The sequence below is a fragment of the Schistocerca gregaria genome, unplaced genomic scaffold, assembly GCF_023897955.1.
Source record: "Schistocerca gregaria isolate iqSchGreg1 unplaced genomic scaffold, iqSchGreg1.2 ptg000077l, whole genome shotgun sequence".
Taxonomy (NCBI): domain Eukaryota; kingdom Metazoa; phylum Arthropoda; class Insecta; order Orthoptera; family Acrididae; genus Schistocerca; species Schistocerca gregaria.
In genome coordinates, this window is record NW_026061710.1 from 15,076,810 (window position 1) to 15,099,415 (window position 22,606).

General features: G+C 26.9%; 2 long non-coding RNA genes across 5 annotated transcripts in view; one reads left to right on the forward strand and one right to left on the reverse strand.

Annotated features, from left to right (window-relative positions):
* Positions 1–12,127, reverse strand: part of LOC126301640 (uncharacterized) — a 90,894-nt gene extending 78,767 nt beyond the window's left edge. The window contains exon 1 of the long non-coding RNA XR_007553070.1: positions 11,988–12,127. This is a non-coding gene — a long non-coding RNA (uncharacterized LOC126301640). The remainder of the gene's footprint in view (positions 1–11,987) is intronic.
* LOC126301637 (uncharacterized) overlaps positions 1–22,606 on the forward strand; it is a 319,704-nt gene that overhangs the window by 4,240 nt on the left and 292,858 nt on the right. For 2 of the 4 annotated variants that reach the window (XR_007553065.1, XR_007553063.1), the window contains exon 1: positions 11,370–11,854. The exons of the other annotated variants lie outside the window; for them this stretch is intronic. This is a non-coding gene — a long non-coding RNA (uncharacterized LOC126301637). Of the gene's footprint in view, positions 1–11,369; positions 11,855–22,606 lie in introns of those variants that run through there. 4 annotated transcript variants of the gene reach the window in all.

Below are 22,606 nucleotides of genomic sequence, written 5' to 3' on the forward strand. Positions count from 1 at the left end.
ACTTCTTTATTGATTTATTTTGCTGGTGTTTACGTTTTTTCTTCTAAACGTAAACATTTATTAATGGTTCTTTTGAGATTAGAATATATTGTTCTTTCTTTATTTATGTTAGTTATTGTTTTTCTTATTGAGTTTGATTATGATTATTTTTTTCCTGTTATTTTTTTAGTTTTTTCTGTTTGTGAGGGTGCTTTAGGTCTTTCTATTTTAGTTTCAATAATTCGTTCTCATGGTAATGATTTTTTTAATTCTTTTGGTTTATCTTTATGTTAAAGTATTTATTTATAACTATTTTTTTGATCCCTCTTTGTTTATTAAATAATTGTTGATGGTTGGTTCATTCTTTAGTGTTTCTGTCGGGTTTTGTTTTTATAATTTGTGTTTATTCATATGCTGATTTGAATATAATTAGATATTATTTTGGTATTGATTATTTTTCTTTTAGTTTAATTTTACTTAGTTTTTGGATTTGTTCTTTAATAATCACTGCTAGAGGTTCAGTTTATTTAAGTTCATATCATTCTAATTTTTTTGTTTTTATGGTTTTGATTTTAATAATTATGCTTTATTGTTCATTTGCTAGATTAAGTCTTCTTTCTTTTTATATTTTTTTTGAGGCTAGATTAGTTCCTACTTTACTTTTAATTTTGGGTTGGGGTTATCAACCTGAGCGTTTGCAGGCTGGTGTTTATTTAATTTTTTATACTTTGGTTGCTAGATTACCTTTATTATTAGTTTTATTATTAGTTTTATGATTTTTCTAATACTTTATATTTTCCTTTATTGGTTGATTTTGGTTCTTATTATTTTATGTTTTATGTATTTATAATTTTGGCTTTTTTAGTTAAGATACCTATGTTTTTGGTTCATTTATGACTTCCTAAGGCTCATGTAGAGGCCCCTATTTCAGGTAGAATAATTCTTGCTGGTGTTTTATTAAAGTTAGGTGGTTATGGTATTTTTCGTGTTATAAAGGTTATTTCTTATTTGGGTTTAAAGTTTAATTATTTTTGATTGTCTTTAGGTTTATCTGGGGGTGTTATTGTAAGATTTATTTGTTTTCGTCAGGTTGATTTAAAGTCTTTAATTGCATATTCTTCTGTTGCTCATATAAGAATGGTTATTGGTGGATTGATGACTATGAATTGATGAGGTTGTGTAGGTTCTCTTTCTCTAATGGTTGGTCATGGTTTATGTTCTTCTGGTTTATTTTGTTTATCTAATATTATTTATGAACGTTTAGGTAGACGAAGATTATTAATTAGCAAGGGTATAATTAATTTGATGCCAAGAATGGCTTTATGATGATTTCTTTTAAGATCATCAAATATGGCTGCTCCTCCTTCTTTAAATTTGGTAGGTGAAATTAGATTATTAAATAGAATTATATCTTGATCTTCTTTTAGATTCTTTGCTTTGATTTTTTTATCTTTTTTTAGAGCTGTTTATACTTTGTATATATATTCTTATTCTCAGCATGGGAATTATTATTCTGGTGTTTATACTTGTTCTCTTGGTTATTTTCGTGAATATCATCTTTTACTTTTACATTGATTGCCTTTAAATATTCTCTGTTTAAAGGGTGAATATTTCTTTGTTTAGTTTGCTTAAGTATTTTAATTAAAAATATTGTTTTGTGGAATCAATGACATGAAGTTTTTCATCTTAGGCCGTGAATTTATTTTCTATTTGTTCTTTGAGTTTTTTTTCTTTGTTTATTTCGAGAACTATAATTTTTATTTTAGGTATTTATTATTTAATAATTGATTATAGAGTTTTTGTTGAGTGAGAGCTTTTCAATTTAAATGGTTCTATAGTTGTTATAACTTTAATTTTGGATTGAATATCTCTTACTTTTATATCTTTTGTTATATATATTTCTGCTTTGGTTATTTATTATAGAGAGGATTATATATCTGGTGAAAAGAATATAAATCGTTTTATTATTATTGTTTTAATATTTATTCTTTCTATAGGGTTTTTAATTATTAGTCCTAATTTAATTAGAATTTTATTAGGTTGAGGTGGTTTAGGTTTAGTTTCTTATTGTTTAGTTATTTATTATCAAAATGTAAAATCTTATAGTGCTGGTATATTAACTGCACTTTCTAATCGTATTGGTGATGTTGCTATTTTAATTTCTATTGCATGAATGTTAAATTTTGGTGGTTGAAATTATATTTATTATTATGATTTTATTTCTAATTCTTTTGAAATAAAGCTCATTACTATATTAATTGTTTTAGCAGCTATAACTAAGAGAGCTCAGATTCCTTTCTCTTCATGACTTCCTGCTGCTATAGCAGCTCCTACTCCTGTTTCTGCTTTAGTTCATTCTTCTACTCTTGTTACTGCTGGTGTTTATTTATTAATTCGTTTTAGACCAATATTGGATACTTATAATTGTGGTTGATTTTTACTTTTAATTGGTTGTATAACTATATTTATGGCTGGATTGGGCGCTAATTTTGAGTTTGATTTAAAGAAGATTATTGCTCTTTCTACTTTAAGACAACTTGGTTTAATAATAAGAATTTTGGCTATAGGTTATCCAAAGCTTGCATTTTTTCATTTATTGGCTCATGCTTTATTTAAGGCATTATTATTTATATGTGCAGGTTCAATAATTCATAATTTGAAGGATTCTCAGGATATTCGTTTTATAGGATCAATTGTTAATTTCATACCTTTAACTTCAGTTTGTTTTAATGTTTCTAGTTTATCTTTGTGTGGAATACCTTTTTTAGCGGGATTTTATTCAAAGGATTTAATTCTTGAGATGGTTTGTTTAAGATGAATTAATTGTTTAATTTTTTTTCTTTATTTTTTTTCTACTGGTTTAACTGCTTCTTATTCTTTTCGTTTGTTTTATTATTCAATATCTGGTGATAATAATTTTTATTCTAGATTTTCTTTTGATGATAAGGGTTATTATATTTCATTTGGAATAATTGGTCTATTGTTTGTTGCTGTTTTTGGTGGTAGTCTTTTATCTTGATTAATTTTTCCTATTCCTCATGTGATTGCTTTACCTTATTATTTAAAGTTTTTAACTATTACAGTTGTTATTTTAGGTGCTTATTTAGGTTATCTTATTTCTAATTTTGATTTTTCTCATAATTTATTTTCTTTAAGTATACTTTCTTTTGTTAGATTTGCTGGTTCTATATGATTTATACCTTTTCTTTCAACTAAGTTTATTAGATATATTCCTTTAAAAATAGGTTATTATTCATCTAAGTCATTTGATTATGGTTGAGGTGAATTACTTGGTGGTCAAGGTTTATATAGATTATTTATTTATTTAATTGGTTATATTCAAGGTTGATATGATTCTAATTTCAAGATTTATCTTTTAACTTTTATTTTTTGAATATTTATTTTGGTAATATTGTTTTTCGTTTACTTAAATAGCTTATAATTAGAGCGTGACACTGAAGATGTTAAGGAAGTATTTTTACTTTTAAGTATTTATAAATATAGATATATTATTTTTACAGTGAAAATGTAATGTTTTATTTAAACTATATAAATTTTAGAAATGTTAACGGAGTTTAACCGCTAATATAAAAAGTTAGCAGCTTTCATATTGGCTTTACATTTCCTTAATTGGAACTATTATAGTTCAATTATATTATTAACAGTAATACGCCTCTTTTTGGCTTCAATTAATAAGAATAAGGGTAGTTCATACCAATCTTCCAGGTCGAAACTGACTGCAATATTTCGCTTCTTATTCTATTTAAGGTTGATTGATAATATCAGTTCTTTTTGAATGCAACCCAAATGTTATATTTAACTACAACCCTTTATTCTGCTCATTGTAATGCTCCTTGGTTTCATTCATGGTATAGTCCTCCTAATAGAACTAGAATAAAAAATATTGTTGATACTGTTCAGATTATAATGTCTGAAGTTTTAAAAATAATTACAATTGGTAGAATTAGTCTAATTTCTACATCAAAAATTAAAAAGATTACTGCGATTAGGAAGAATCGTATTGAGAATGGTATTCGTGCTGATCTTTTTGGATCAAACCCACATTCAAATGGTGATCTTTTTTCTCGATCATTAATTAATTTTTTTGATAGTGTTGTTGCCAGGATTATAACAATTATTGGAATAATAAATCTAATGAAAACTCTTGTTGATAGAATTAGAATTGTTTTTCTTGATTTATATCAAGCTTTCTGATTGGAAGTCAAATGTACTATTTATACTAGAAAAACAATTATCTACTTCATCAATAAATAGAGATATATAAGAATAATCATACTACGTCTACGAAGTGTCAGTATCATGCTGCTGCTTCAAATCCAAAGTGATGTCTTGGTGAAAATTGATTTATTGAGTGTCGAAGTAGACATGTTGATAAAAAGATTGTTCCAATAATTACGTGTAAACCATGGAATCCTGTTGCAACAAAGAATGTTGATCCATAAACTGCATCTGCAATGGTAAAAGGTGCTTCTCAATATTCATATGCTTGAAGTATTGTAAAGTATAGTCCTAATAACACTGTGAAGAATAATCCTTGTAGTGCTTGAGTATGATTAGATTCCATTAAACTATGATGTGCTCATGTTACTGTTACTCCTGATGCTAAAAGAATAGCTGTATTAAGTAATGGAATTTGTATAGGGTTAAAGGGTTGAATTCCTATTGGAGGTCATAGTATTCCTAGTTCAATTGTTGGTGCTAATCTTCTTCTAAAGAATGCTCAAAAAAAAGAAACGAAAAATAATACCTCTGATGCAATAAATAAAATTATTCCTCATCGTAATCCAATTGATACAAATCCTGTATGTAATCCTTGATATGTTCCTTCTCGTACTACATCTCGTCATCATTGAATTATAGTTAGTAGGGTAATTCCAAATCCAATTATGAATAAGTTAATATTAAATAGGTGGAATCATTTTGCTAGTCCTGATACTAGGACTATTGCTCCAATTGCTCCTGTTAATGGTCAAGGTCTATAGTCTACTAAGTGGAATGGGTGGTTTGAGTGAGTTGTTAACATAGGTTTAATATACTTCTCTAGAATATAGAGTTCTTAGAATTGAGAAAACATAGGCTTGAATTATTGCTACTGCTGATTCTAGAATTAATAGAAGTATTTGTCCAATAATTAGTAATGAGATTAAGTTTATTGCTATAGATGGTCCTGTGTTTCCTAATAAGGTTAATAATATGTGTCCTGCAATTATATTTGCTGCCAACCGTACTGCTAATGTACCTGGTCGAATAACATTACTAATTGTTTCAATTAGTACTATAAATGATATTAATGCAGGCGGTGTACCTTGTGGTACAAGGTGTGTAAATATATGATTAGTATGGTTAATTCATCCAAATAATATAAATCTTAGCCATATAGGTAGGGCAATTGCAAATGTTAATGCTAAATGTCTTGTTCTAGTAAAAATATAAGGGAATAATCCTATGAAATTGTTAAATAATATTATAATAAAAATTGAGATGAAAATGAATGTTGTTCCATTAAATGATTTTGGTCCAAGAAGTGTTTTAAATTCATTATGTAAGGTTAAATTTAGTTTATTTCAGATAATGTTAATTCGTGATGGTGTAAGTCAAAATAGTGATGGGATTAATAATAGTCCTAGAAATGTTCTAGTTCAATTTAATGATAAATTAAAGATGTTAGTTGATGGGTCAAATGTTGAGAATAGATTTGTTATCATTTTCAATTTAAGTTTTTTATTTCAATTGTTCCTTTTTCTGCTCTTTTAATAAGGTTAGGTTTAAATGAGAAGAAGTTTATTTGATTAAACAAGATTAATGTAGCTGAAAATATAATGAATAGTGAGAATCATATAAGAGGGGATATTTGAGGGATTTGGATATAATTTCCCCATCAGAAGTAGTCGTTAATTTACTATTATTTGGTTTAAGAGACCATTACTTACTTTCAGTCATCTGATGAATTTCAAGGTGTACTAATTTTTTTTAGTTACTTTAGATTGACACTCTAATGTTATTTATTTTAACTAACTCCTTAAATTATCTTAGATAATCACTTAATAAATAAATTTACTGAAGTTCTTTCAATTACAATTGGTATATATCTGTGGTTTGCTCCACAGATTTCTGAGCATTGTCCAAAGAATAATCCAGGTCGATTTATTGTGAATGTTCCTTGATTTAACCGACCTGGCGTTGCATCAATTTTAACCCCTAATGCAGGAACTGCTCATGAGTGTAGAACATCTGATGCTCTTGTTAATACTCGTACTTCTGTATTTATTGGTAGGATTGTTCGGTTATCTACATCTAGTAGTCGGAATCCCTCATTTTCTAGGTCTTGTTCTGGTGTTATATAAGTGTCAAATTCTACGTCTATGAAGTCTGAATATTCATATCTTCAATATCATTGTCGTCCAATGGTTTAATTGTAATTATTGCATCTACTGAATCATCAAGTAAATATAATAGTCGTAATGATGGAAGGGCAATAAAAATTAATGTAATTGCTGGTAAAGCTGTTCAGATTGTTTCAATTAAATGTCCATGAAGTATATTACGGTTAGTATAGGCAATACATAATATTTAACTTAGGGCATAACCTACAATTACTGTAATTAATAATAATACGACCATAGTATGATCATGAAAGAATGATAATTGCTCCATTAATGGTGAAGCTCCATCTTGAAGAGATAAATTTGATCATGTTGCCATTAATAAATATTTTCTAATAAAAGGTCAAACCTTTATTTGTAGAGCTTAAATCTACTGCACTAATCTGCCATATTAGAATCTAGAGATTAATGGTAATTCTGAGTAACTATGTTCTGCAGGAGGGTTATTTTGTAGTCATTCTGTTGATCTTCTTATGTTAGCTCTAAATATAATTGCTCGGTTTGTAATCATTCTTTCTCATATAATTACAATGAATATAATGATTCCTACAATAGAAATTGTAGACCCAATTCTTGATACTACGTTTCATGATGTATATGCGTCTGGGTAGTCAGAGTATCGTCGAGGTATTCCTGCTAATCCTAGGAAGTGTTGAGGAAAGAATGTTAAATTTACTCCAATGAATATAATTGTAAATTGGATTTTTAATCATGTATTATTTATAGTTAATCCTGTAAATAGTGGATATCATTGAATGACACCTCCTATAATTGCAAATACTGCTCCTATAGATAATACATAATGAAAGTGGGCTACTACATAATATGTATCATGTAATACAATATCAAGTGATGAATTTGCTAATACTAATCCTGTTAATCCACCAATTGTAAATAGGAAAATAAATCCTAGAGCTCATAATAATGGTGGATTGAACTTGAATTTAGTTCCATATAATGTAGCTAATCATCTAAATACCTTAATTCCTGTAGGTACAGCAATAATTATTGTTGCTGATGTAAAATATGTTCGTGTGTCAACATCCATTCCTACTGTAAATATATGATGTGCTCATACAATAAATCCTGTTAGTCCAATTGATAGTATAGCATAAATTATACCTAATGTTCCAAATGATTCAATTTTTCCTCTTTCTTGACATACAATATGTGAAATAATTCCGAACCCCGGTAGAATTAAAATATAAACTTCTGGGTGTCCAAAGAATCAAAATAGATGTTGATATAGAATTGGGTCACCCCCTCCTGCAGGGTCAAAGAATGATGTATTTAAATTTCGATCTGTTAATAATATAGTAATAGCTCCTGCTAAAACTGGAAGTGAAAGAAGGAGAAGTAATGCTGTAATAGCTACAGATCATACAAATAAAGGTGTTTGATCTAAAGTTATACTTTCTGATCGTATATTAATTGCTGTTGTAATGAAATTCACTGCACCAAGAATAGATGATACACCTGCTACGTGCAGTGAAAAAATAGCTAGATCTACAGATGCACCCCCGTGTGCAATAGCTCCTGCTAGAGGAGGGTAAACTGTTCATCCTGTACCAGCACCATTATCTACTATAGAAGATGTAAGAAGAAGGGTTAGTGAAGGTGGTAGTAATCAAAAACTTATATTATTTATTCGTGGAAATGCTATATCTGGTGCACCAATTATTAGTGGAACAAGTCAATTACCAAATCCACCAATTATAATAGGTATTACTATAAAGAAAATTATTACGAATGCGTGAGCTGTAATAATAACATTATAAATCTGGTCATCCCCAATTAGAGATCCGGGTTGGCCAAGTTCAGCACGAATAAGTATTCTTATTGATGTTCCTACTATTCCTGCTCATGCTCCAAATATGAAGTATAAAGTACCAATGTCCTTATGGTTTGTTGAGAATAATCATTTTTGCGGTAAGATGGCTGAATTTTAGGTGGTAGACTGTAAATCTACTTATGAGATGTTTTCTCTCTTATCATATTTAGGTCTTATATTCAATTATGATTCTAGACTGCAATTCTAGAGGTGTAAAATTTTACTAAGGCCTAAAAGATTATTCTTTTAATTATAACTTTGAAGGTTATTAGTTTGATTAACTTAAGTCCTTAGTATAATGAAATTAAGGTTGATGTTGAAATCAATCCTATTGTTGAAATTATTACTGTTATAGGAAGAATGATTCTTGATTTTTGGGACTTTATCTTTATAGATCACGAATTTTCTGTGTATGATATAATTAGAGCTGAGAATCTAATACGTATATAGTAGTAGAGTGTAATTGTAGTAAATACAACTATAATAGTTATAATAGTTGTTATATTGTTTTCTATTAATGATTGTATTACAATTCATTTTGGTAAGAATCCAAGGAATGGTGGTAGTCCACCTAAAGATAATAAAGATAAGAATATTATGAATTTAATTTCGGTTTTTATATTTCTGGCTGAATAAATTTGATTTATGAAAAATAAATTTATTTGCTTAAATAATAAAACTATAATTAATCTTAATAGTGAGTAAAGAATGAAGTATAGTTCTCAGATGTTTTCTCTGACTGTTAATGATCTAATTATTCAACCTAGATGTCTGATTGATGAATATGCTAAAAGTTGTCGTAAGGATGTTTGATTTAAACCTCCTATTGCCCCAATAATAATTCTTAAGATAATAATTGTTCAAATAAAAGTTCTTAATTGAATACAATAAGATAAGACCATTATTGGGGCGATTTTTTGTCATGTTATTAATGTTAAACAATTATTTCATCTTGATGCTCCTATAACTTCTGGAAATCAGAAATGGAAAGGTGCAGCTCCAATCTTTAATAATAGTCTAGATCTAATTATTATTGATGGGATAAATTCTGTTTCCCATCCCATGGGATATTTTATTTGAATCAGCAAAATTGAAAATAATAATATTGTCGATGCTATTGCTTGGACAATAAAATATTTAATTGATGATTCATTTATTATTATATTTTTATTTCTTGTTAGGAGCGGAATAAATGAAAGTAAGTTGATCTCAAGTCCTATTCAAACCCCAAATCAGGAATTTGATGAAATGGACAGGATCGTTCCTACCATTAATGTTGATAGGAAGAGAAGTTTTGTAGAGTTGTTGGTCATTAAAAAGGAGAGGATTGATACCTCTATAAATGGGGTATGAACCCATTAGCTTGTTTAGCTTACCTTTTTACATTAAGGTGTATGATGCACGTTAGTTTTTGATACTAAAGGAGGTAGTTTAATTCTATCTTATGTAATTTTAATGAAGGTAATTTTATTTACTTTATTTACCCTATCAAGGTAACCCTTTAATCAGGCACTTCATTTATTTAATATATAAATCGAAAGTTTTTTTTTGAAATTCTTTTATGTATTATTTTGTTTAATTACGATTAATTTATCCTGCTCATTTTATTTATTTTATATATATATATAATAAATAATTTATGTTAATATATTACATTTAATTGAAATTAAAGTATTATAAGTTCATCTTACCATTATCAATTGATTATTTTAATGCAATTATTTACCTAGGATTATAGCTACTTATGTTTTTAGCTTAAAATAGGTTATTATAATATAATATATATAATAATATGAAATTTAATATTTAATATTATTATATTTGGATATAATAAATAAAATTATTAATTTAAATATAAAATATTATAATTAATATAAATAATTATATTAATTATAATAATATAATTATGTAAATTATCTATAATTAGATTATTTAACTAAGTTATATGAAAGTTAACTTAATATAAAAAAAAGAATTCATATTAATAACATATTATATTAAATTACATAATTGTATAAAATATATTTATTATATTATTTAATCTTTCTTTATTTATTAGTGAAAAGAAAGATTAAATAAGAAAGAATATAATACATTTATTGCTATACATGTTCCATATTAATCTTTAATTATATATAATAGAGAAGTTGTTGTGGTCATACATAGGGGCGTTTCTTTTTTTTTTTGTTAATGTTTGTGGTTTTTTTCTTTTTTTTCTTTAAATATTTGAATCTTTTATTTTTTCCTGAATTAATAGATTTAAAATTTTCTTATTTTTTATTTTTAAAAGTTTTATTCTTGCTTGTTTATTCACTTTTTCGTTGTATTATATGTAAGTTTTGTTAGACTAAATGTTCTTTTTGCAGTAATTTATTTAATTATCAAGTGATTTTGGTTTTAGCAATTGATTTAGTATCGGCATAATTCGTGCCAGCAGCCGCGGTTATACGATTGATACAAGTGAATATTATTGGTTAAAACAGTTGTTTATATTATTAGGGTTGAAATATAAATTTGTAAGGTGAAATGTTAAAATTTATTTGTGGCCCTTTTTATGAATCTGTGAAATTTAAATAATAAACTAGGATTAGATACCCTATTATTTTAAATGTTAATTATATTTACCAGGGTACTATTAGTTAAGGTCTTTAAACCCAAAGAATTTGGCAGTATCTCATTCCATTCAGAGGAACCTACCCCATGATTGATAATACACGATTTACTCTACTTAATTTATTTGTTTGTATATCTCCGTTATCAGAGAATCTTTTTAGAGTTATAATTCTCAAGATTTATAATTATAAAATATTTCAGGTCAAGGTGCAGCTTATAGTTAAGAGGAGGTGGGTTACAATAGATTTTTGTTTATAACGGATTTGATAGTGAAATACTGTTAATGAAGGTGGATTTGATAGTAATTTAATTTATTTAATTTAACTGATATTGGCTCTGAGATGTGTACACATCGCCCGTTGCTCTCATTATTGATTATTCTATTTTATTTTAAAGTAGCTTCAATTTAGATGAGATAAGTCGTAACATAGTAGATGTACTGGAAAGTGTATCTAGGAAGAGTTTCAAGATATAACTTATTAGTAAAGTGTTTCATTTACACTGAAAATTTTTCTGTGCAAATCAGGATATCTTGATTATTTATTTTATTATATTTATTTTTTGTTTATTTAATTATTTAATATAAATAATTTTATTGTATTTTTGTCTTAGTATATTTTATAGAATTGATTTTTTAAATTATAGTTTATTGGTAATGTAAGTGTTTTATGAAATATTATTTTAAATTTTTTTAAGTAGATTTTATTTATTGTACCTTTTGTATCAGGGTTTATCAAAATTTTAGTATTTATTTTACTTGTCTCGATTTGGGTTGATTTATAAATAATTTATAGTTAATGTATCATAATTATTATTAAATTATTTATAGAAATGAGATGTTAATCGTTTCCCAAGATATCTAGTTTCTTAAGAAAAAATTTAATTTTTTAAAGTTATTTGTTTTTATTTAATTTTTTAAGTAAAAATATTAACTTATTTATTCTTTAAGGGATAAGCTTTGAAGTTAATAACCTATAATTTATTTTATAGAAATATAATAGTAAGCTTTAAACCAGCTATCTTTAAGGTTACGTTTTAGTTCATTATATTTTATTTTGTTTTTATAAATATTTTAGGTTTTTTATTAAGATTATTAATTTAATTTTAAAATTTTTGTAATAATGATAGAATTAGTATATTTATTTGTATTAAATTTTTACCTTGTGAACTTATTATAAGGAACTAGGCAAAATTGATTTCCGCCTGTTTATCAAAAACATGTCCTCTTGTTTATATTTTGAGGTCTGGCCTGCTCACTGAGCGTATTTTTAAAGAGCCGCGGTATTTTGACCGTGCAAAGGTAGCATAATCATTAGTCTCTTAATTAGGGCTGGAATGAATGGCTTGACGAGAAATCAACTGTCTCTTAATAAATTTTTGAATTTAACTTTTGAGTCAAAAGGCTTAAATTCTTCTTTAGGACGCGAAGACCCTATAGAGCTTGACATTTTACTTTTATATAGTTTTTTGTTTGTCTTTCTATATTTAATGATGATGTTTTGTTGGGGTGACATGAAGAATAGATAAACTCTTCATTATTATATCATTTATTTATGTTTGTTATTTTGATCCATAATTTATGATCATAAGATTAAGTTACCTTAGGGATAACAGCGTAATTGTTTTTGAGAGCTCATATCGACAAAGCAGATTGCGACCTCGATGTTGGATTAAGAAAAATTTTGGGTGCAGGAGCCCAATGATTAGGTCTGTTCGACCTTTAAATTCTTACATGATCTGAGTTCAGACCGGCGTGAGCCAGGTCGGTTTCTATCCTAAGATTGTTAATCCATATTAGTACGAAAGGACCATATGAGTAAAATATTTTTTGTTATATTGATTAATATTAATTTATTTACTATTTTGACAGATTAATGTGTTGAATTTAGAATTCATTTATGTAGATTTTTTCTACAAATAGTATTGATACTTTATGACTTATTTATATTTATTTTGAATTTTCTTTTATTGGTTATTTGTGTTTTAATTAGTGTTGCCTTTTTAACTTTATTAGAGCGTAAGGTTTTAGGTTATATTCAGATTCGAAAGGATCCAAATAAGGTAGGTTTTGTTGGAATTCCTCAGTCATTTAGAGATTCTATTAAGTTAATTTGTAAGGAGCAGCCAATTCCTATTATATCTAATTACCTACTTTATTATTTTTCCCCTGTTTTTAATTTAATGATTTCTTTAGCCGTTTGAGTAATTTTTCCTTATTTAACTTATATGTGTTCTTTTTCTTATGGATTTTTATTTTTTTTATGTTGTACTAGATTAGGTGTTTATACTGTTATAATTGCTGGTTGATCTTCTAATTCAAATTATTCATTATTAGGTTCTCTTCGTTCTGTTGCTCAAACAATTTCTTATGAAGTTAGTTTAGCTTTAATTTTATTGTCTTTAATTATTTTAATTGGTAGTTTTAATATGTTTGATTTTATAAACTATCAGCTTTAATGTTGATTTATTATTATTTCTTTTCCTTTAGCTTTAGCTTGTTTTGCTTCTTGCTTAGCTGAAACTAATCGTACTCCTTTTGATTTTGCTGAAGGGGAATCTGAGTTAGTTTCAGGATTTAATATTGAGTATGGTGCGGGTGGTTTTACTTTAATTTTTTTAGCTGAATATACTAGAATTGTCTTCATAAGAATGTTATTGACTTTAATTTTTTTGGGCGGTGATTTTTATTCTTTTATATTTTTTATTAAGCTTGCTATAATATCTTTTGGTTTTATTTGGGTTCGTGGAACATTACCACGGTTCCGTTATGATAAATTAATGTACTTAGCTTGAAAAAGTTTTTTACCTTTATCTTTGAATTTTTTTATTTTCTTTGTTGGTTTAAAGATTTTATTTATCTCATTTGTTTAGTGAAATTTTTTGAGAAAAGTTAATAGAAGAGTTAAACTTCTAATTTTAAGTTTTCAAAACATATGCTTTTCCTAAGCTAATTAACTTTATTCCTTAATTAATTTATCTCATGCGTTTGCGACATGGACATTAATTAAGAAATATGTGAAGTAAATAATTGTTAAGATTTGACCTGTTATAATATAAGGTTCTTCAACAGGTCGTTTACCAATTCACGTTAGTAAGCATACAACAACTACTATAATTCAGAATAAAATTTGATTAATAGGGTAAAATTGAATGCCTCGGAATGGTGTTTTATTATAAAATGGTAAAATTATTAAGATTCTAATTGATAAAAATAATGCAATAACACCTCCTAACTTATTAGGGATAGATCGTAGAATTGCATATGCAAATAGGAAATATCATTCTGGTTGAATGTGAACTGGTGTTACTAATGGGTTGGCAGGTACAAAGTTATCTGGATCTCCTAATAGGTAAGGATTAATTAAACATAGTATAATTAATAATGATGTTATTATTACAAATGTAATAGAATCCTTAAAGGTAAAGTATGGATGGAATGGAATTTTTTCAATATCTCAATTTAGTCCAAGAGGATTATTAGATCCTGTTTGGTGAAGAAAAAATAAATGAATTGCTGCTATAGCAGCAATAATAAATGGTAATAGTCCAGTTACGATTTGAATTACCAAACATAACCCTAATAGGGATCCAAAATTTCATGAAAATGAAATATTTGTTGGGGCAGGTAAGTCAATTAAAGAGTTATTAATAATTTTAATTAAAGGATGTCTTAATCGTAAGGGTTTATTCATTAGTAATTATCTTATTTTACGAATAGGTCCCTGATTAATATTGGTGATTTTAACAACTGCTAGTAGTGCTAAAAATAAATGAATTATTATTATTATTGTAATAATGAATGTTGGTCTATTATATAATTTTTCTAAAGATATTGTTATTTCTTGATAATTGATTGAATTATCAATATTTATAGTTTCGGTGTTTTTGAAAATGTCTATAAATATAGATATATCTAGAATAATTAATATTAATATGATAAATACTCACATTATTAATGTAATAATTATAGTGATTGATTTAGGCTGAAATATTTCGTTTGATGCAATTCTTGTAATGTAAATAAATAATACTAGTATACCACCAAGAAATGTTAAAAATAAAATATATGAAAATCAATATCTTTCTATTATTGCTCCTGTTATTAATCCAACTAGGAAGGTTTGAAGGATAATAAAAAGCATTATTGATATTGGGTGTCTTAATTTAATAAAATTAATATTTATTACATTTGATAATGATATAATTATTATTTTGATCATTTCAGGGGTTAGTTTATTTAAAATACCGGTTTTGGGGACCGATGATGGAAGCTTTTCCACCTCTGAAGTTTTAAAAGTGGGGGCTGGACTTATTTCCGGTTTACAAGACCGGAGTTTCTTTTAAACTATTAAAACTAATGTTTATATTCTCTATTTTTACTTCTTTATTGATTTATTTTGCTGGTGTTTACGTTTTTTCTTCTAAACGTAAACATTTATTAATGGTTCTTTTGAGATTAGAATATATTGTTCTTTCTTTATTTATGTTAGTTATTGTTTTTCTTATTGAGTTTGATTATGATTATTTTTTTCCTGTTATTTTTTTAGTTTTTTCTGTTTGTGAGGGTGTTTTAGGTCTTTCTATTTTAGTTTCAATAATTCGTTCTCATGGTAATGATTTTTTTAATTCTTTTGGTTTATCTTTATGTTAAAGTATTTATTTATAACTATTTTTTTGATCCCTCTTTGTTTATTAAATAATTGTTGATGGTTGGTTCATTCTTTAGTGTTTCTGTCGGGTTTTGTTTTTATAATTTGTGTTTATTCATATGCTGATTTGAATATAATTAGATATTATGTTGGTATTGATTATTTTTCTTTTAGTTTAATTTTACTTAGTTTTTGGATTTGTTCTTTAATAATCACTGCTAGAGGTTCAGTTTATTTAAGTTCATATCATTCTAATTTTTTTGTTTTTATGGTTTTGATTTTAATAATTATGCTTTATTGTTCATTTGCTAGATTAAGTCTTCTTTCTTTTTATATTTTTTTTGAGGCTAGATTAGTTCCTACTTTACTTTTAATTTTGGGTTGGGGTTATCAACCTGAGCGTTTGCAGGCTGGTGTTTATTAAATTTTTTATACTTTGGTTGCTAGATTACCTTTATTATTAGTTTTATTATTAGTTTTATGATTTTTCTAATACTTTATATTTTCCTTTATTGGTTGATTTTGGTTCTTATTATTTTATGTTTTATGTATTTATAATTTTGGCTTTTTTAGTTAAGATACCTATGTTTTTGGTTCATTTATGACTTCCTAAGGCTCATGTAGAGTCCCCTATTTCAGGTAGAATAATTCTTGCTGGTGTTTTATTAAAGTTAGGTGGTTATGGTATTTTTCGTGTTATAAAGGTTATTTCTTATTTGTGTTTAAAGTTTAATTATTTTTGATTGTCTTTAGGTTTATCTGGGGGTGTTATTGTAAGATTTATTTGTTTTCGTCAGGTTGATTTAAAGTCTTTAATTGCATATTCTTCTGTTGCTCATATAAGAATGGTTATTGGTGGATTGATGACTATGAATTGATGAGGTTGTGTAGGTTCTCTTTCTCTAATGGTTGGTCATGGTTTATGTTCTTCTGGTTTATTTTGTTTATCTAATATTATTTATGAACGTTTAGGTAGACGAAGATTATTAATTAGAAAGGGTATAATTAATTTGATGCCAAGAATGGCTTTATGATGATTTCTTTTAAGATCATCAAATATGGCTGCTCCTCCTTCTTTAAATTTGGTAGGTGAAATTAGATTATTAAATAGAATTATATCTTGATCTTCTTTTAGATTCTTTGCTTTGATTTTTTTATCTTTTTTTAGAGCTGTTTATACTTTGTATATATATTCTTATTCTCAGCATGGGAATTATTATTCTGGTGTTTATACTTGTTCTCTTGGTTATTTTCGTGAATATCATCTTTTACTTTTACATTGATTGCCTTTAAATATTCTCTGTTTAAAGGGTGAATATTTCTTTGTTTAGTTTGCTTAAGTATTTTAATTAAAAATATTGTTTTGTGGAATCAATGACATGAAGTTTTTCATCTTAGGCCGTGAATTTATTTTCTATTTGTTCTTTGAGTTTTTTTTCTTTGTTTATTTCGAGAACTATAATTTTTATTTTAGGTATTTATTATTTAATAATTGATTATAGAGTTTTTGTTGAGTGAGAGCTTTTCAATTTAAATGGTTCTATAGTTGTTATAACTTTAATTTTGGATTGAATATCTCTTATTTTTATATCTTTTGTTATATATATTTCTGCTTTGGTTATTTATTATAGAGAGGATTATATATCTGGTGAAAAGAATATAAATCGTTTTATTATTATTGTTTTAATATTTATTCTTTCTATAGGTTTTTTAATTATTAGTCCTAATTTAATTAGAATTTTATTAGGTTGAGATGGTTTAGGTTTAGTTTCTTATTGTTTAGTTATTTATTATCAAAATGTAAAATCTTATAGTGCTGGTATATTAACTGCACTTTCTAATCGTATTGGTGATGTTGCTATTTTAATTTCTATTGCATGAATGTTAAATTTTGGTGGTTGAAATTATATTTATTATTATGATTTTATTTCTAATTCTTTTCAAATAAAGCTCATTTCTATATTAATTGTTTTAGCAGCTATAACTAAGAGAGCTCAGATTCCTTTCTCTTCATGACTTCCTGCTGCTATAGCAGCTCCTACTCCTGTTTCTGCTTTAGTTCATTCTTCTACTCTTGTTACTGCTGGTGTTTATTTATTAATTCGTTTTAGACCAATATTGGATACTTATAATTGTGGTTGATTTTTACTTTTAATTGGTTGTATAACTATATTTATGGCTGGATTGGGCGCTAATTTTGAGTTTGATTTAAAGAAGATTATTGCTCTTTCTACTTTAAGACAACTTGGTTTAATAATAAGAATTTTGGCTATAGGTTATCCAAAGCTTGCATTTTTTCATTTATTGGCTCATGCTTTATTTAAGGCATTATTATTTATATGTGCAGGTTCAATAATTCATAATTTGAAGGATTCTCAGGATATTCGTTTTATAGGATCAGTTGTTAATTTCATACCTTTAACTTCAGTTTGTTTTAATGTTTCTAGTTTATCTTTGTGTGGAATACCTTTTTTAGCGGGATTTTATTCAAAGGATTTAATTCTTGAGATGGTTTGTTTAAGATGAATTAATTGTTTAATTTTTTTTCTTTATTTTTTTTCTACTGGTTTAACTGCTTCTTATTCTTTTCGTTTGTTTTATTATTCAATATCTGGTGATAATAATTTTTATTCTAGATTTTCTTTTGATGATAAGGGTTATTATATTTCATTTGGAATAATTGGTCTATTGTTTGTTGCTGTTTTTGGTGGTAGTCTTTTATCTTGATTAATTTTTCCTATTCCTCATGTGATTGCTTTACCTTATTATTTAAAGTTTTTAACTATTACAGTTGTTATTTTAGGTGCTTATTTAGGTTATCTTATTTCTAATTTTGATTTTTCTCATAATTTATTATCTTTAAGTATACTTTCTTTTGTTAGATTTGCTGGTTCTATATGATTTATACCTTTTCTTTCAACTAAGTTTATTAGATATATTCCTTTAAAAATAGGTTATTATTCATCTAAGTCATTTGATTATGGTTGAGGTGAATTACTTGGTGGTCAAGGTTTATATAGATTATTTATTTATTTAATTGGTTATATTCAAGGTTGATATGATTCTAATTTCAAGATTTATCTTTTAACTTTTATTTTTTGAATATTTATTTTGGTAATATTGTTTTTCGTTTACTTAAATAGCTTATAATTAGAGCGTGACACTGAAGATGTTAAGGAAGTATTTTTACTTTTAAGTATTTATAAATATAGATATATTATTTTTACAGTGAAAATGTAATGTTTTATTTAAACTATATAAATTTTAGAAATGTTAACGGAGTTTAACCGCTAATATAAAAAGTTAGCAGCTTTCATATTGGCTTTACATTTCCTTAATTGGAACTGTTATAGTTCAATTATATTATTAACAGTAATACGCCTCTTTTTGGCTTCAATTAATAAGAATAAGGGTAGTTCATACCAATCTTCCAGGTCGAAACTGACTGCAATATTTCGCTTCTTATTCTATTTAAGGTTGATTGATAATATCAATACTTTTTGAATGCAACCCAAATGTTATATTTAACTACAACCCTTTATTCTGCTCATTGTAATGCTCCTTGGTTTCATTCATGGTATAGTCCTCCTAATAGAACTAGAACAAAAAATATTGTTGATACTGTTCAGATTATAATGTCTGAAGTTTTAAAAATAATTACAATTGGTAGAATTAGTGCAATTTCTACATCAAAAATTAAAAAGATTACTGCGATTAGGAAGAATCGTATTGAGAATGGTATTCGTGCTGATCTTTTTGGATCAAACCCACATTCAAATGGTGATCTTTTTTCTCGATCATTAATTAATTTTTTTGATAGTGTTGTTGCCAGGATTATAACAATTATTGGAATAATAAATCTAATGAAAACTCTTGTTGATAGAATTAGAATTGTTTTTCTTGATTTATATCAAGCTTTCTGATTGGAAGTCAAATGTACTATTTATACTAGAAAAACAATTATCTACCTCATCAATAAATAGAGATATATAAGAATAATCATACTACGTCTACGAAGTGTCAGTATCATGCTGCTGCTTCAAATCCAAAGTGATGTCTTGGTGAAAATTGATTTATTGAGTGTCGAAGTAGACATGTTGATAAAAAGATTGTTCCAATAATTACGTGTAAACCATGGAATCCTGTTGCAACAAAGAATGTTGATCCATAAACTGCATCTGCAATGGTAAAAGGTGCTTCTCAATATTCATATGCTTGAAGTATTGTAAAGTATAGTCCTAATAACACTGTGAAGAATAATCCTTGTAGTGCTTGAGTATGATTAGATTCCATTAAACTATGATGTGCTCATGTTACTGTTACTCCTGATGCTAAAAGAATAGCTGTATTAAGTAATGGAATTTGTATAGGGTTAAAGGGTTGAATTCCTATTGGAGGTCATAGTATTCCTAGTTCAATTGTTGGTGCTAATCTTCTTCTAAAGAATGCTCAAAAAAAAGAAACGAAAAATAATACCTCTGATGCAATAAATAAAATTATTCCTCATCGTAATCCAATTGATACAAATCCTGTATGTAATCCTTGATATGTTCCTTCTCGTACTACATCTCGTCATCATTAAATTATAGTTAGTAGGGTAATTCCAAATCCAATTATGAATAAGTTAATATTAAATAGGTGGAATCATTTTGCTAGTCCTGATACTAGGACTATTGCTCCAATTGCTCCTGTTAATGGTCAAGGTCTATAGTCTACTAAGTGGAATGGGTGGTTTGAGTGAGTTGTTAACATAGGTTTAATATACTTCTCTAGAATATAGAGTTCTTAGAATTGAGAAAACATAGGCTTGAATTATTGCTACTGCTGATTCTAGAATTAATAGAAGTATTTGTCCAATAATTAGTAATGAGATTAAGTTTATTGCTATAGATGGTCCTGTGTTTCCTAATAAGGTTAATAATATGTGTCCTGCAATTATATTTGCTGCCAACCGTACTGCTAATGTACCTGGTCGAATAACATTACTAATTGTTTCAATTAGTACTATAAATGATATTAATGCAGGCGGTGTACCTTGTGGTACAAGGTGTGTAAATATATGATTAGTATGGTTAATTCATCCAAATAATATAAATCTTAGCCATATAGGTAGGGCAATTGCAAATGTTAATGCTAAATGTCTTGTTCTAGTAAAAATATAAGGGAATAATCCTATGAAATTGTTAAATAATATTATAATAAAAATTGAGATGAAAATGAATGTTGTTCCATTAAATGATTTTGGTCCAAGAAGTGTTTTAAATTCATTATGTAAGGTTAAATTTAGTTTATTTCAGATAATGTTAATTCGTGATGGTGTAAGTCAAAATAGTGATGGGATTAATAATAGTCCTAGAAATGTTCTAGTTCAATTTAATGATAAATTAAAGATGTTAGTTGATGGGTCAAATGTTGAGAATAGATTTGTTATCATTTTCAATTTAAGTTTTTTATTTCAATTGTTCCTTTTTCTGCTCTTTTAATAAGGTTAGGTTTAAATGAGAAGAAGTTTATTTGATTAAACAAGATTAATGTAGCTGAAAATATAATGAATAGTGAGAATCATATAAGAGGGGATATTTGAGGGATTTGGATATAATTTCCCCATCAGAAGTAGTCGTTAATTTACTATTATTTGGTTTAAGAGACCATTACTTACTTTCAGTCATCTGATGAATTTCAAGGTGTACTAATTTTTTTTAGTTACTTTAGATTGACACTCTAATGTTATTTATTTTAACTAACTCCTTAAATTATCTTAGATAATCACTTAATAAATAAATTTACTGAAGTTCTTTCAATTACAATTGGTATAAATCTGTGGTTTGCTCCACAGATTTCTGAGCATTGTCCAAAGAATAATCCAGGTCGATTTATTGTGAATGTTCCTTGATTTAACCGACCTGGCGTTGCATCAATTTTAACCCCTAATGCAGGAACTGCTCATGAGTGTAGAACATCTGATGCTCTTGTTAATACTCGTACTTCTGTATTTATTGGTAGGATTGTTCGGTTATCTACATCTAGTAGTCGGAATCCATCATTTTCTAGGTCTTGTTCTGGTGTTATATAAGTGTCAAATTCTACGTCTATGAAGTCTGAATATTCATATCTTCAATATCATTGTCGTCCAATGGTTTAATTGTAATTATTGCATCTACTGAATCATCAAGTAAATATAATAGTCGTAATGATGGAAGGGCAATAAAAATTAATGTAATTGCTGGTAAAGCTGTTCAGATTGTTTCAATTAAATGTCCATGAAGTATATTACGGTTAGTATAGGCAATAAATAATATATAACTTAGGGCATAACCTACAATTACTGTAATTAATAATAATACGACCATAGTATGATCATGAAAGAATGATAATTGCTCCATTAATGGTGAAGCTCCATCTTGAAGAGATAAATTTGATCATGTTGCCATTAATAAATATTTTCTAATAAAAGGTCAAACCTTTATTTGTAGAGCTTAAATCTACTGCACTAATCTGCCATATTAGAATCTAGAGATTAATGGTAATTCTGAGTAACTATGTTCTGCAGGAGGGTTATTTTGTAGTCATTCTGTTGATCTTCTTATGTTAGCTCTAAATATAATTGCTCGGTTTGTAATCATTCTTTCTCATATAATTACAATGAATATAATGATTCCTACAATAGAAATTGTAGACCCAATTCTTGATACTACGTTTCATGATGTATATGCGTCTGGGTAGTCAGAGTATCGTCGAGGTATTCCTGCTAATCCTAGGAAGTGTTGAGGAAAGAATGTTAAATTTACTCCAATGAATATAATTGTAAATTGGATTTTTAATCATGTATTATTTATAGTTAATCCTGTAAATAGTGGATATCATTGAATGACACCTCCTATAATTGCAAATACTGCTCCTATAGATAATACATAATGAAAGTGGGCTACTACATAATATGTATCATGTAATACAATATCAAGTGATGAATTTGCTAATACTAATCCTGTTAATCCACCAATTGTAAATAGGAAAATAAATCCTAGAGCTCATAATAATGGTGGATTGAACTTGAATTTAGTTCCATATAATGTAGCTAATCATCTAAATACCTTAATTACTGTAGGTACAGCAATAATTATTGTTGCTGA